We start from the raw sequence: 13562 nt of genomic DNA on the forward strand, positions 1-13562 counted from the left end.
TGTTATCGTGACCAGTGAGATATACCTGCTGGAGCGCGTGCTACGGGGTGGGGTGAGTGTTGCTAGGGGTGACCAGTGAGATATACCTGCTGGAGCGTGTGCTACGGGGTGAGTGTTGTTATCGTGACCAGTGAGATATACCTGCTGGAGCGCGTGCTAGGGGTGAGTGTTGTTATCGTGACCAGTGAGATATACATGCTGGAGCGCGTGCTACGGGGTGAGTGTTGTTATCGTGACCAGTGAGATATAGCTGCTGGAGCGCGTGCTAGGGGTGAGTGTTGTTATGGTGACCAGTGAGATATACCTGCTGGAGCGCGTGCTAGGGGTGAGTGTTGTTATCGTGACCAGTGAGATATACCTGCTGGAGCGCGTGCTAGGGAGTGGGTGTTGTTATCGTGACCAGTGAGATATACCTGATGGAGCGCGTACTAGGGGTTGAGTGTTGTTATCGTGACCAGTGAGATATACCTGCTGGAGCGCGTGCTACGGGGTGAGTGTTGTTATGGTGACCAGTGAGATATACCTGCTGGAGCGCGTGCTAGGGGTGAGTGTTGTTATCGTGACCAGTGAGATATACCTGCTGGAGCGCGTGCTAGGGGGTGAGTGTTGTTATCGTGACCAGTGAGATATACCTGCTGGAGCGCGTGCTACGGGGTGAGTGTTGTTATCGTGACCAGTGAGATATAGCTGCTGGAGCGCGTGCTAGGGGGTGAGTGTTGTTATGGTGACCAGTGAGATATACCTGCTGGAGCGCGTGCTAGGGGTGAGTGTTGTTATCGTGACCAGTGAGATATACCTGCTGGAGCGCGTGCTAGGGAGTGGGTGTTGTTATCGTGACCAGTGAGATATACCTGATGGAGCGCGTACTAGGGGTTGAGTGTTGTTATCGTGACCAGTGAGATATACCTGCTGGAGCGCGTGCTACGGGGTGAGTGTTGTTATGGTGACCAGTGAGATATACCTGCTGGAGCGCGTGCTAGGGGTGAGTGTTGTTATCGTGACCAGTGAGATATACCTGCTGGAGCGCGTGCTAGGGGGTGAGTGTTGTTATCGTGACCAGTGAGATATACCTGCTGGAGCGCGTGCTACGGGGTGAGTGTTGTTATCGTGACCAGTGAGATATACCTGCTGGAGCGCGTGCTAGGGGTTGAGTATTGTTATGGTGACCAGTGAGATATACCTGCTGGAGCGCGTGCTAGGGGGTGAGTGTTGTTATGGTGACCAGTGAGATATACCTGATGGAGCGCGTGCTAGGGGTTGAGTGTTGTTATGGTGACCAGTGAGATATACCTGCTGGAGCGCGTGATAGGGGTTGAGTATTGTTATGGTGACCAGTGAGATATACCTGCTGGAGCGCGTGCTAGGGGGTGAGTGTTGTTATGGTGACCAGTGAGATATACCTGCTGGAGCGTGTGCTAGGGGGTGGGTGTTGTTATCGTGACCAGTGAGATATACCTGCTGGAGCGACGGGTGGGTGTTGTTATCGTGACCAGTGAGATATACCTGCTGGAGCGCGTGCTACGGGGTGAGTGTTGTTATCGTGACCAGTGAGATATACCTGTTGGAGCGCGTGCTACGGGGTGAGTGTTGTTATCGTGACCAGTGAGATATACCTGCCGGAGCGCGTGCTAGGGAGAGAGTGTTGTTATCGTGACCAGTGAGATATACCTGCCGGAGCGCGTGCTAGGGGGTGAGTGTTGTTATCCTGACCAGTGAGATATACCTGCTGGAGCGCGTGCTAGGGGGTGAGTGTTGTTATCGTGACCAGTGAGATATACCTGCTGGAGCGCGTGCTAGGGGGTGAGTGTTGTTATCGTGACCAGTGAGATATACCTGCTGGAGCGCGTGCTACAGGTGGGTGTTGTTATCGTGACCAGTGAGATATACCTGCTGGAGCGCGTGCTACGGGGTGAGTGTTGTTATCGTGACCAGTGAGATATACCTGCTGGAGCGCGTGCTAGGGAGTGAGTGTTGTTATCGTGACCAGTGAGATATACCTGCTGGAGCGCGTGCTAGGGGTGTAGTGTTGTTATCGTGACCAGTGAGATATACCTGCTGGAGCGCGTGCTAGGGAGTGAGTGTTGTTATCGTGACCAGTGAGATATACCTGCTGGAGCGCGTGCTAGGGGGTGAGTGTTGTTATCGTGACCAGTGAGATATACCTGCTGGAGCGCGTGCTAGGGGGTGAGTGTTGCTATGGTGACCAGTGAGATATACCTGCTGGAGCGTGTGCTACGGGGTGAGTGTTGTTATCGTGACCAGTGAGATATACCTGCTGGAGCGCGTGCTAGGGGGTGAGTGTTGTTATCGTGACGAGTGAGATATACATGCTGGAGCGCGTGCTACGGGGTGAGTGTTGTTATCGTGACCAGTGAGATATAGCTGCTGGAGCGCGTGCTAGGGGGTGAGTGTTGTTATGGTGACCAGTGAGATATACCTGCTGGAGCGCGTGCTAGGGGGTGAGTGTTGTTATGGTGACCAGTGAGATATACCTGCTGGAGCGCGTGCTAGGGGGTGAGTGTTGTTATCGTGACCAGTGAGATATACCTGCTGGAGCGCGTGCTAGGGAGTGGGTGTTGTTATCGTGACCAGTGAGATATACCTGATGGAGCGCGTACTAGGGGTTGAGTGTTGTTATCGTGACCAGTGAGATATACCTGCTGGAGCGCGTGCTACGGGGTGAGTGTTGTTATGGTGACCAGTGAGATATACCTGCTGGAGCGCGTGCTAGGGGGTGAGTGTTGTTATCGTGACCAGTGAGATATACCTGCTGGAGCGCGTGCTAGGGGGTGAGTGTTGTTATCGTGACCAGTGAGATATACCTGCTGGAGCGCGTGCTACGGGGTGAGTGTTGTTATCGTGACCAGTGAGATATACCTGCTGGAGCGCGTGCTAGGGGTTGAGTATTGTTATGGTGACCAGTGAGATATACCTGCTGGAGCGCGTGCTAGGGGGTGAGTGTTGTTATGGTGACCAGTGAGATATACCTGATGGAGCGCGTGCTAGGGGTTGAGTGTTGTTATGGTGACCAGTGAGATATACCTGCTGGAGCGCGTGATAGGGGTTGAGTATTGTTATGGTGACCAGTGAGATATACCTGCTGGAGCGCGTGCTAGGGGGTGAGTGTTGTTATGGTGACCAGTGAGATATACCTGCTGGAGCGTGTGCTAGGGGGTGGGTGTTGTTATCGTGACCAGTGAGATATACCTGCTGGAGCGACGGGTGGGTGTTGTTATCGTGACCAGTGAGATATACCTGCTGGAGCGCGTGCTACGGGGTGAGTGTTGTTATCGTGACCAGTGAGATATACCTGTTGGAGCGCGTGCTACGGGGTGAGTGTTGTTATCGTGACCAGTGAGATATACCTGCCGGAGCGCGTGCTAGGGGGTGAGTGTTGTTATCGTGACCAGTGAGATATACCTGCCGGAGCGCGTGCTAGGGAGAGAGTGTTGTTATCGTGACCAGTGAGATATACCTGCCGGAGCGCGTGCTAGGGGGTGAGTGTTGTTATCCTGACCAGTGAGATATACCTGCTGGAGCGCGTGCTAGGGGGTGAGTGTTGTTATCGTGACCAGTGAGATATACCTGCTGGAGCGCGTGCTAGGGGGTGAGTGTTGTTATCGTGACCAGTGAGATATACCTGCTGGAGCGCGTGCTACAGGTGGGTGTTGTTATCGTGACCAGTGAGATATACCTGCTGGAGCGCGTGCTACGGGGTGAGTGTTGTTATCGTGACCAGTGAGATATACCTGCTGGAGCGCGTGCTAGGGAGTGAGTGTTGTTATCGTGACCAGTGAGATATACCTGCTGGAGCGCGTGCTAGGGGTGTAGTGTTGTTATCGTGACCAGTGAGATATACCTGCTGGAGCGCGTGCTAGGGAGTGAGTGTTGTTATCGTGACCAGTGAGATATACCTGCTGGAGCGCGTGCTAGGGGGTGAGTGTTGTTATCGTGACCAGTGAGATATACCTGCTGGAGCGCGTGCTAGGGGGTGAGTGTTGCTATGGTGACCAGTGAGATATACCTGCTGGAGCGTGTGCTACGGGGTGAGTGTTGTTATCGTGACCAGTGAGATATACCTGCTGGAGCGCGTGCTAGGGGGTGAGTGTTGTTATCGTGACGAGTGAGATATACATGCTGGAGCGCGTGCTACGGGGTGAGTGTTGTTATCGTGACCAGTGAGATATAGCTGCTGGAGCGCGTGCTAGGGGGTGAGTGTTGTTATGGTGACCAGTGAGATATACCTGCTGGAGCGCGTGCTAGGGGGTGAGTGTTGTTATGGTGACCAGTGAGATATACCTGCTGGAGCGCGTGCTAGGGGGTGAGTGTTGTTATCGTGACCAGTGAGATATACCTGCTGGAGCGCGTGCTAGGGAGTGGGTGTTGTTATCGTGACCAGTGAGATATACCTGATGGAGCGCGTACTAGGGGTTGAGTGTTGTTATCGTGACCAGTGAGATATACCTGCTGGAGCGCGTGCTACGGGGTGAGTGTTGTTATGGTGACCAGTGAGATATACCTGCTGGAGCGCGTGCTAGGGGGTGAGTGTTGTTATGGTGACCAGTGAGATATACCTGATGGAGCGCGTGCTAGGGGTTGAGTGTTGTTATGGTGACCAGTGAGATATACCTGCTGGAGCGCGTGATAGGGGTTGAGTATTGTTATGGTGACCAGTGAGATATACCTGCTGGAGCGCGTGCTAGGGGGTGAGTGTTGTTATGGTGACCAGTGAGATATACCTGATGGAGCGCGTGCTAGGGGTTGAGTGTTGTTATGGTGACCAGTGAGATATACCTGATGGAGCGCGTGCTACGGGGTTGAGTGTTGTTATCGTGACCAGTGAGATATACCTGATGGAGCGCGTGCTAGAGGGTGAGTGTTGTTATGGTGACCAGTGAGATATACCTGCTGGAGCGCGTGCTAGGGGTTGAGTATTGTTATGGTGACCAGTGAGATATACCTGATTGAGCGCGTGCTAGAGGGTGAGTTTTGTTATCGTGACCAGTGAGATATACCTGCTGGAGCGCGTGCTAGGGGGTGAGTGTTGTTATCGTGACCAGTGAGATATACCTGCTGGAGCGCGTGCTACGGGGTGAGTGTTGTTATCGTGACCAGTGAGATATACCTGCAGGAGCACGTGCTAGGGGGTGAGTGTTGTTATCGTGACCAGTGAGATATACCTGCTGGAGCGCGTGCTACGGGGTGAGTGTTGTTATCGTGACCAGTGAAATATACCTGATGGAGCGCGTGCTAGAGGGTGAGTGTTGTTATGGTGACCAGTGAGATATACCTGATGGAGCGTGTGCTAGGGGTTGAGTGTTGTTATGGTGACCAGTGAGATATACCTGCTGGAGCGCGTGCTAGGGGTTGAGTATTGTTATGGTGACCAGTGAGATATACCTGCTGGAGCGCGTGCTAGGGGTTGAGTATTGTTATGGTGACCAGTGAGATATACCTGCTGGAGCGCGTGCTAGGGGGTGAGTGTTGTTATCGTGACCAGTGAGATATACCTGCTGGAGCGCGTGCTAGGGGGTGAGTGTTGCTATCGTGACCAGTGAGATATACCTGCTGGAGCGCGTGCTGGGGGGTGAGTGTTGTTATGGTGACCAGTGAGATATACCTGATGGAGCGTGTGCTAGGGTGTGAGTGTTGTTATGGTGACCAGTGAGATATACCTGCTGGAGCGCGTGCTAGGTGGTGAGTGTTGTTATGGTGACCAGTGAGATATACCTGATGGAGCACGTGCTAGGGGGTGAGTGTTGTTATCGTGACCAGTGAGATATACCTGCTGGAGCGCGTGCTAGGTGGTGAGTGTTGTTATGGTGACCAGTGAGATATACCTGCTGGAGCGCGTGCTAGGGGGTGAGTGTTGTTATCGTGACCAGTGAGATATACCTGCTGGAGCGCGTGCTAGGGGGTGAGTGTTGTTATCGTGACCAGTGAGATATACCTGCTGGAGCGCGTGCTAGGGGGTGAGTGTTGTTATCGTGACCAGTGAGATATACCTGCTGGAGCGCGTGCTAGGGGGTGGGTGTTGTTATCGTGACCAGTGAGATATACCTGCTGGAGCGCGTGCTAGGGTGTGAGTGTTGTTATGGTGACCAGTGAGATATACCTGCTGGAGCGCGTGCTAGGGGTGTAGTGTTGTTATCGTGACCAGTGAGATATACCTGCTGGAGCGCGTGCTAGGGGGTGAGTGTTGTTATCGTGACCAGTGAGATATACCTGCTGGAGCGCGTGCTAGGGAGTGAGTGTTGTTATCGTGACCAGTGAGATATACCTGCTAGAGCGCGTGCTAGGGGGTGAGTGTTGTTATCGTGACCAGTGAGATATACCTGCTGGAGCGCGTGCTGGGGGATGAGTGTTGTTATGGTGACCAGTGAGATATACCTGCTGGAGCGCGTGCTAGGGTGTGAGTGTTGTTATCGTGACCAGTGAGATATACCTGCTGGAGCGCGTGCTAGGGAGTGAGTGTTTGTTATGGTGACCAGTGAGATATACCTGCTGGAGCGCGTGCTAGGGAGTGAGTGTTGTTATCGTGACCAGTGAGATATACCTGCTGGAGCGCGTGCGCGTGCTAGGGGTGAGTGTTGTTATCGTGACCAGTGAGATATACCTGCTGGAGCGCGTGCTAGGGGGTGAGTGTTGTTATCGTGACCAGTGAGATATACCTGCTGGAGCGCGTGCTAGGGGGTGAGTGTTGTTATGGTGACCAGTGAGATATACCTGCTGGAGCGCGTGCTAGGGGGTGAGTGTTGTTATGGTGACCAGTGAGATATACCTGCTGGAGCGCGTGCTAGGGAGTGAGTGTTGTTATCGTGACCAGTGAGATATACCTGCTGGAGCGCGTGCTAGGGAGTGAGTGTTGTTATCGTGACCAGTGAGATATACCTGCTGGAGCGCGTGCTAGGGAGTGAGTGTTGTTATCGTGACCAGTGAGATATACCTGCTGGAGCGCGTGCTAGGGGTGAGTGTTGTTATCGTGACCAGTGAGATATACCTGCTGGAGCGCGTGCTAGGGGGTGAGTGTTGTTATCGTGACCAGTGAGATATACCTGCTGGAGCGCGTGCTAGGGGGTGGGTGTTGTTATCGTGACCAGTGAGATATACCTGCTGGAGCGCGTGCTAGGGTGTGAGTGTTGTTATGGTGACCAGTGAGATATACCTGCTGGAGCGCGTGCTAGGGGTGTAGTGTTGTTATCGTGACCAGTGAGATATACCTGCTGGAGCGCGTGCTAGGGGGTGAGTGTTGTTATCGTGACCAGTGAGATATACCTGCTGGAGCGCGTGCTAGGGAGTGAGTGTTGTTATCGTGACCAGTGAGATATACCTGCTAGAGCGCGTGCTAGGGGGTGAGTGTTGTTATCGTGACCAGTGAGATATACCTGCTGGAGCGCGTGCTGGGGGATGAGTGTTGTTATGGTGACCAGTGAGATATACCTGCTGGAGCGCGTGCTAGGGTGTGAGTGTTGTTATCGTGACCAGTGAGATATACCTGCTGGAGCGCGTGCTAGGGAGTGAGTGTTGTTATGGTGACCAGTGAGATATACCTGCTGGAGCGCGTGCTAGGGAGTGAGTGTTGTTATCGTGACCAGTGAGATATACCTGCTGGAGCGCGTGCTAGGGGGTGAGTGTTGTTATCGTGACCAGTGAGATATACCTGCTGGAGCGCGTGCTAGGGGGTGAGTGTTGTTATCGTGACCAGTGAGATATACCTGCTGGAGCGCGTGCTAGGGGGTGAGTGTTGTTATGGTGACCAGTGAGATATACCTGCTGGAGCGCGTGCTAGGGGGTGAGTGTTGTTATGGTGACCAGTGAGATATACCTGCTGGAGCGCGTGCTAGGGAGTGAGTGTTGTTATCGTGACCAGTGAGATATACCTGCTGGAGCGCGTGCTAGGGAGTGAGTGTTGTTATGGTGACCAGTGAGATATACCTGCTGGAGCGCGTGCTAGGGAGTGAGTGTTGTTATGGTGACCAGTGAGATATACCTGCTGGAGCGCGTGCTAGGGGGTGAGTGTTGTTATCGTGACCAGTGAGATATACCTGCTGGAGCGCGTGCTAGGGGGTGAGTGTTGCTATCGTGACCAGTGAGATATACCTGCTGGAGCGCGTGCTGGGGGGTGAGTGTTGTTATGGTGACCAGTGAGATATACCTGATGGAGCGTGTGCTAGGGTGTGAGTGTTGTTATGGTGACCAGTGAGATATACCTGCTGGAGCGCGTGCTAGGTGGTGAGTGTTGTTATGGTGACCAGTGAGATATACCTGATGGAGCACGTGCTAGGGGGTGAGTGTTGTTATCGTGACCAGTGAGATATACCTGCTGGAGCGCGTGCTAGGTGGTGAGTGTTGTTATGGTGACCAGTGAGATATACCTGCTGGAGCGCGTGCTAGGGGGTGAGTGTTGTTATCGTGACCAGTGAGATATACCTGCTGGAGCGCGTGCTAGGGGGTGAGTGTTGTTATCGTGACCAGTGAGATATACCTGCTGGAGCGCGTGCTAGGGGGTGAGTGTTGTTATCGTGACCAGTGAGATATACCTGCTGGAGCGCGTGCTAGGGGGTGGGTGTTGTTATCGTGACCAGTGAGATATACCTGCTGGAGCGCGTGCTAGGGTGTGTGAGTGTTGTTATGGTGACCAGTGAGATATACCTGCTGGAGCGCGTGCTAGGGGTGTAGTGTTGTTATCGTGACCAGTGAGATATACCTGCTGGAGCGCGTGCTAGGGGGTGAGTGTTGTTATCGTGACCAGTGAGATATACCTGCTGGAGCGCGTGCTAGGGAGTGAGTGTTGTTATCGTGACCAGTGAGATATACCTGCTAGAGCGCGTGCTAGGGGGTGAGTGTTGTTATCGTGACCAGTGAGATATACCTGCTGGAGCGCGTGCTGGGGGATGAGTGTTGTTATGGTGACCAGTGAGATATACCTGCTGGAGCGCGTGCTAGGGTGTGAGTGTTGTTATCGTGACCAGTGAGATATACCTGCTGGAGCGCGTGCTAGGGAGTGAGTGTTGTTATGGTGACCAGTGAGATATACCTGCTGGAGCGCGTGCTAGGGAGTGAGTGTTGTTATCGTGACCAGTGAGATATACCTGCTGGAGCGCGTGCTAGGGGGTGAGTGTTGTTATCGTGACCAGTGAGATATACCTGCTGGAGCGCGTGCTAGGGGGTGAGTGTTGTTATCGTGACCAGTGAGATATACCTGCTGGAGCGCGTGCTAGGGGGTGAGTGTTGTTATGGTGACCAGTGAGATATACCTGCTGGAGCGCGTGCTAGGGGGTGAGTGTTGTTATGGTGACCAGTGAGATATACCTGCTGGAGCGCGTGCTAGGGAGTGAGTGTTGTTATCGTGACCAGTGAGATATACCTGCTGGAGCGCGTGCTAGGGAGTGAGTGTTGTTATCGTGACCAGTGAGATATACCTGCTGGAGCGCGTGCTAGGGAGTGAGTGTTGTTATCGTGACCAGTGAGATATACCTGCTGGAGCGCGTGCTAGGGGGTGAGTGTTGTTATCGTGACCAGTGAGATATACCTGCTGGAGCGCGTGCTAGGGGTGTAGTGTTGTTATCGTGACCAGTGAGATATACCTGCTGGAGCGCGTGCTAGGGGGTGAGTGTTGTTATCGTGACCAGTGAGATATACCTGCTGGAGCGCGTGCTAGGGAGTGAGTGTTGTTATCGTGACCAGTGAGATATACCTGCTGGAGCGCGTGCTAGGGGGTGAGTGTTGTTATCGTGACCAGTGAGATATACCTGCTGGAGCGCGTGCTGGGGGATGAGTGTTGTTATGATGACCAGTGAGATATACCTGCTGGAGCGCGTGCTAGGGTGTGAGTGTTGTTATCGTGACCAGTGAGATATACCTGCTGGAGCGCGTGCTAGGGAGTGAGTGTTGTTATGGTGACCAGTGAGATATACCTGCTGGAGCGCGTGCTAGGGAGTGAGTGTTGTTATCGTGACCAGTGAGATATACCTGCTGGAGCGCGTGCTAGGGGTGAGTGTTGTTATCGTGACCAGTGAGATATACCTGCTGGAGCGCGTGCTAGGGGTGAGTGTTGTTATCGTGACCAGTGAGATATACCTGCTGGAGCGCGTGCTAGGGGTGAGTGTTGTTATGGTGACCAGTGAGATATACCTGCTGGAGCGCGTGCTAGGGGGTGAGTGTTGTTATGGTGACCAGTGAGATATACCTGCTGGAGCGCGTGCTAGATATACCTGGAGTGAGTGTTGTTATCGTGACCAGTGAGATATACCTGCTGGAGCGCGTGCTAGGGAGTGAGTGTTGTTATCGTGACCAGTGAGATATACCTGCTGGAGCGCGTGCTAGGGAGTGAGTGTTGTTATCGTGACCAGTGAGATATACCTGCTGGAGCGCGTGCTAGGGGTGAGTGTTGTTATCGTGACCAGTGAGATATACCTGCTGGAGCGCGTGCTAGGGGGTGAGTGTTGTTATCGTGACCAGTGAGATATACCTGCTGGAGCGCGTGCTAGGGGTGAGTGTTGTTATCGTGACCAGTGAGATATACCTGCTGGAGCGCGTGCTAGGGGGTGAGTGGTGTGAGTGAGATATACCTGCTGTTATGACGTGACCAGTGAGATATACCTGCTGGAGCGCGTGCTAGGGGTGAGTGTTGTTATCGTGACCAGTGAGATATACCTGCTGGAGCGCGTGCTAGGGGTGAGTGTTGTTATCGTGACCAGTGAGATATACCTGCTGGAGCGCGTGCTAGGGGTGAGTGTTGTTATCGTGACCAGTGAGATATACCTGCTGGAGCGCGTGCTAGGGGTGAGTGTTGTTATCGTGACCAGTGAGATATACCTGCTGGAGCGTGCGTGACCAGTGAGATATACCTGCTGGAGCGCGTGCTAGGGGTGTGAGTGTTGTTATCGTGACCAGTGAGATATACCTGCTGGAGCGCGTGCTAGGGAGTGAGTGTTGTTATGGTGACCAGTGAGATATACCTGCTGGAGCGCGTGCTAGGGAGTGAGTGTTGTTATCGTGACCAGTGAGATATACCTGCTGGAGCGCGTGCTAGGGGTGGAGTGTTGTTATGAGTGTTGACGTGACCAGTGAGATATACCTGCTGGAGCGCGTGCTAGGGGGTGAGTGTTGTTATCGTGACCAGTGAGATATACCTGCTGGAGCGCGTGTTGTTATGGTGACCAGTGAGTGTTGTTATGGTGACCAGTGAGATATACCTGCTGGAGCGCGTGCTAGGGAGTGAGTGTTGTTATCGTGACCAGTGAGATATACCTGCTGGAGCGCGTGCTAGGGAGTGAGTGTTGTTATCGTGACCAGTGAGATATACCTGCTGGAGCGCGTGCTAGGGAGTGAGTGTTGTTATGGTGACCAGTGAGATATACCTGCTGGAGCGCGTGCTAGGGAGTGAGTGTTGTTATCGTGACCAGTGAGATATACCTGCTGGATATACCTGCGCGTGCTAGGGGTGAGTGTTGTTATCGGGACCAGTGAGATTACCTGCTGGAGCGCGTGCTAGAGGAGTGTTGTTATGGTGACCAGTGAGATATACCTGCTGGTGTTGTTATCGTGACCAGTGAGATATACCTGCTGGAGCGCGTGCAAGGGGGTGAGTGTTGTTATCGTGACCAGTGAGATATACCTGCTGGAGCGCGTGCTAGGGGTTGGGTGTTGTTATCGTGACCAGTGAGATATACCTGCTGGAGCGCGTGCTAGGGGTTGGGTGTTGTTATCGTGACCAGTGAGATGTACCTGCTGGAGCGCGTGCTAGGGGGTGAGTGTTGTTATCGTGACCAGTGAGATATACCTGCTGCTGAGTAGCTGCTGGCTTGGCAGGAACTAATGGGGATCCATAATAAACCCCAGGAAGAGTAGCTGCTGCCTTGACAGGAACTAATGGGGATCCATAATAAACCCCAGGAAGAGTAGCTGCTGCCTTGACAGGAACTAATGGGGATCCATAATAAACCCCAGGAAGAGTAGCTGCTGCCTTGACAGGAACTAATGGGGATCCATAATAAACCCCAGGAAGAGTAGCTGCTGGCTTGGCAAGAACTAATGGGGATCCATAATAAACCCCAGGAAGAGTAGCTGCTGCCTTGACAGGAACTAATGGGGATCCATAATAAACCCCAGGAAGAGTAGCTGCTGCCTTGACAGGAACTAATGGGGATCCATAATAAACCCCAGGAAGAGTAGCTGCTGCCTTGACAGGAACTAATGGGGATCCATAATAAACCCCTGGAAGAGTAGCTGCTGCCTTGACAGGAACTAATGGGGATCCATAATAAACCCCAGGAAGAGTAGCTGCTGCCTTGACAGGAACTAATGGGGATCCATAATAAACCCCAGGAAAAGTAGCTGCTGCCTTGACAGGAACTAATGGGGATCAATAATAAACCCCAGGAAGAGTAGCTGCTGCCTTGACAGGAACTAATGGGGATCCATAATAAACCCCAGGAAGAGTAGCTGCTGCCTTGACAGGAACTAATGGGGATCCATAATAAACCCCAGGAAGAGTAGCTGCTGCCTTGACAGGAACTAATGGGGATCCATAATAAATACAATGAGGTATATCTGCTGTTGTTTTAATAAATCTCAGTCTGGAAACTGTTACATTTTTAGACATATTTTCAACACCAGTATCCAAAATGATCTGGCTGCTCCCATTGGACGGTGCAGAACGCTGAAAGTAGGGCCACGGTATAAAAGTATCCAAAATGATCTGGCTGCTCCCATTGGACGGTGCAGAGCGCTGAAAGTAGGGCCACGGTATAACATCTGCCCTGATAAAACTAGATTCTGAATCAGAATGTCATGGGAATGTTGCTGAGCCCTATGCTGGCCGGCCCAATGGTTACACGGCCCTGATAAAACTAGATTCTGAATCAGAATGTCATGGGAATGTTGCTGAGGGGCGGGGGAGGGGGGCGGTGGCCATTTGATTAATTGTTCTTCCCCCAAGCCATAAGACTGCTGAACAATTACTCAAATGCGAGTAGCAGCAGTTTAAAAACAAATGGGGGGGTGTCAATGTAAATAGTCCGATGGCCATTTGATTAATTGTTCTTCCCCCAAGCCATAAGACTGCTGAACAATTACTCAAATGGCCACCTGGACTATTTACATTGACCCCCCCACACGACTGCTACTCGCTGTTTTATCTATGCATAGTCACTTTACCCCTACTTATATGACCTCGACTAACCTGAACCCCCTGTATAAAGCCTATGCATAGTCACTTTACCCCTACTTATATGACCTCGACTAACCTGAACCCCCTGTATAAAGCCTCGTTATTTTATTGTGTTACTTATTTTAAATATTGTTTTACTTTATTTGGTAAATATTTTAGAGGGGGGAGGGGGGAGGCAGGTAGTCTAGTGGTTAGAGGGGGAGGGGGAGGCAGGTAGTCTAGTGGTTAGAGGGGAGGGGGAGGCAGGTAGTCTAGTGTTTAGAGGGGAGGCAGGTAGTCTAGTGTTTAGAGGGGAGGCAGGTAGTCTAGTGGTTAGAGGGGGAGGCAGGTAGTCTAGTGGTTAAAGGGGGGGCAGGTAGGCTAGTGGTTAGAGGGGGAGGCAGGTAGT

This window comes from Oncorhynchus nerka, linkage group LG14 (genome assembly GCF_034236695.1).
Source record: "Oncorhynchus nerka isolate Pitt River linkage group LG14, Oner_Uvic_2.0, whole genome shotgun sequence".
NCBI lineage: Eukaryota > Metazoa > Chordata > Actinopteri > Salmoniformes > Salmonidae > Oncorhynchus > Oncorhynchus nerka.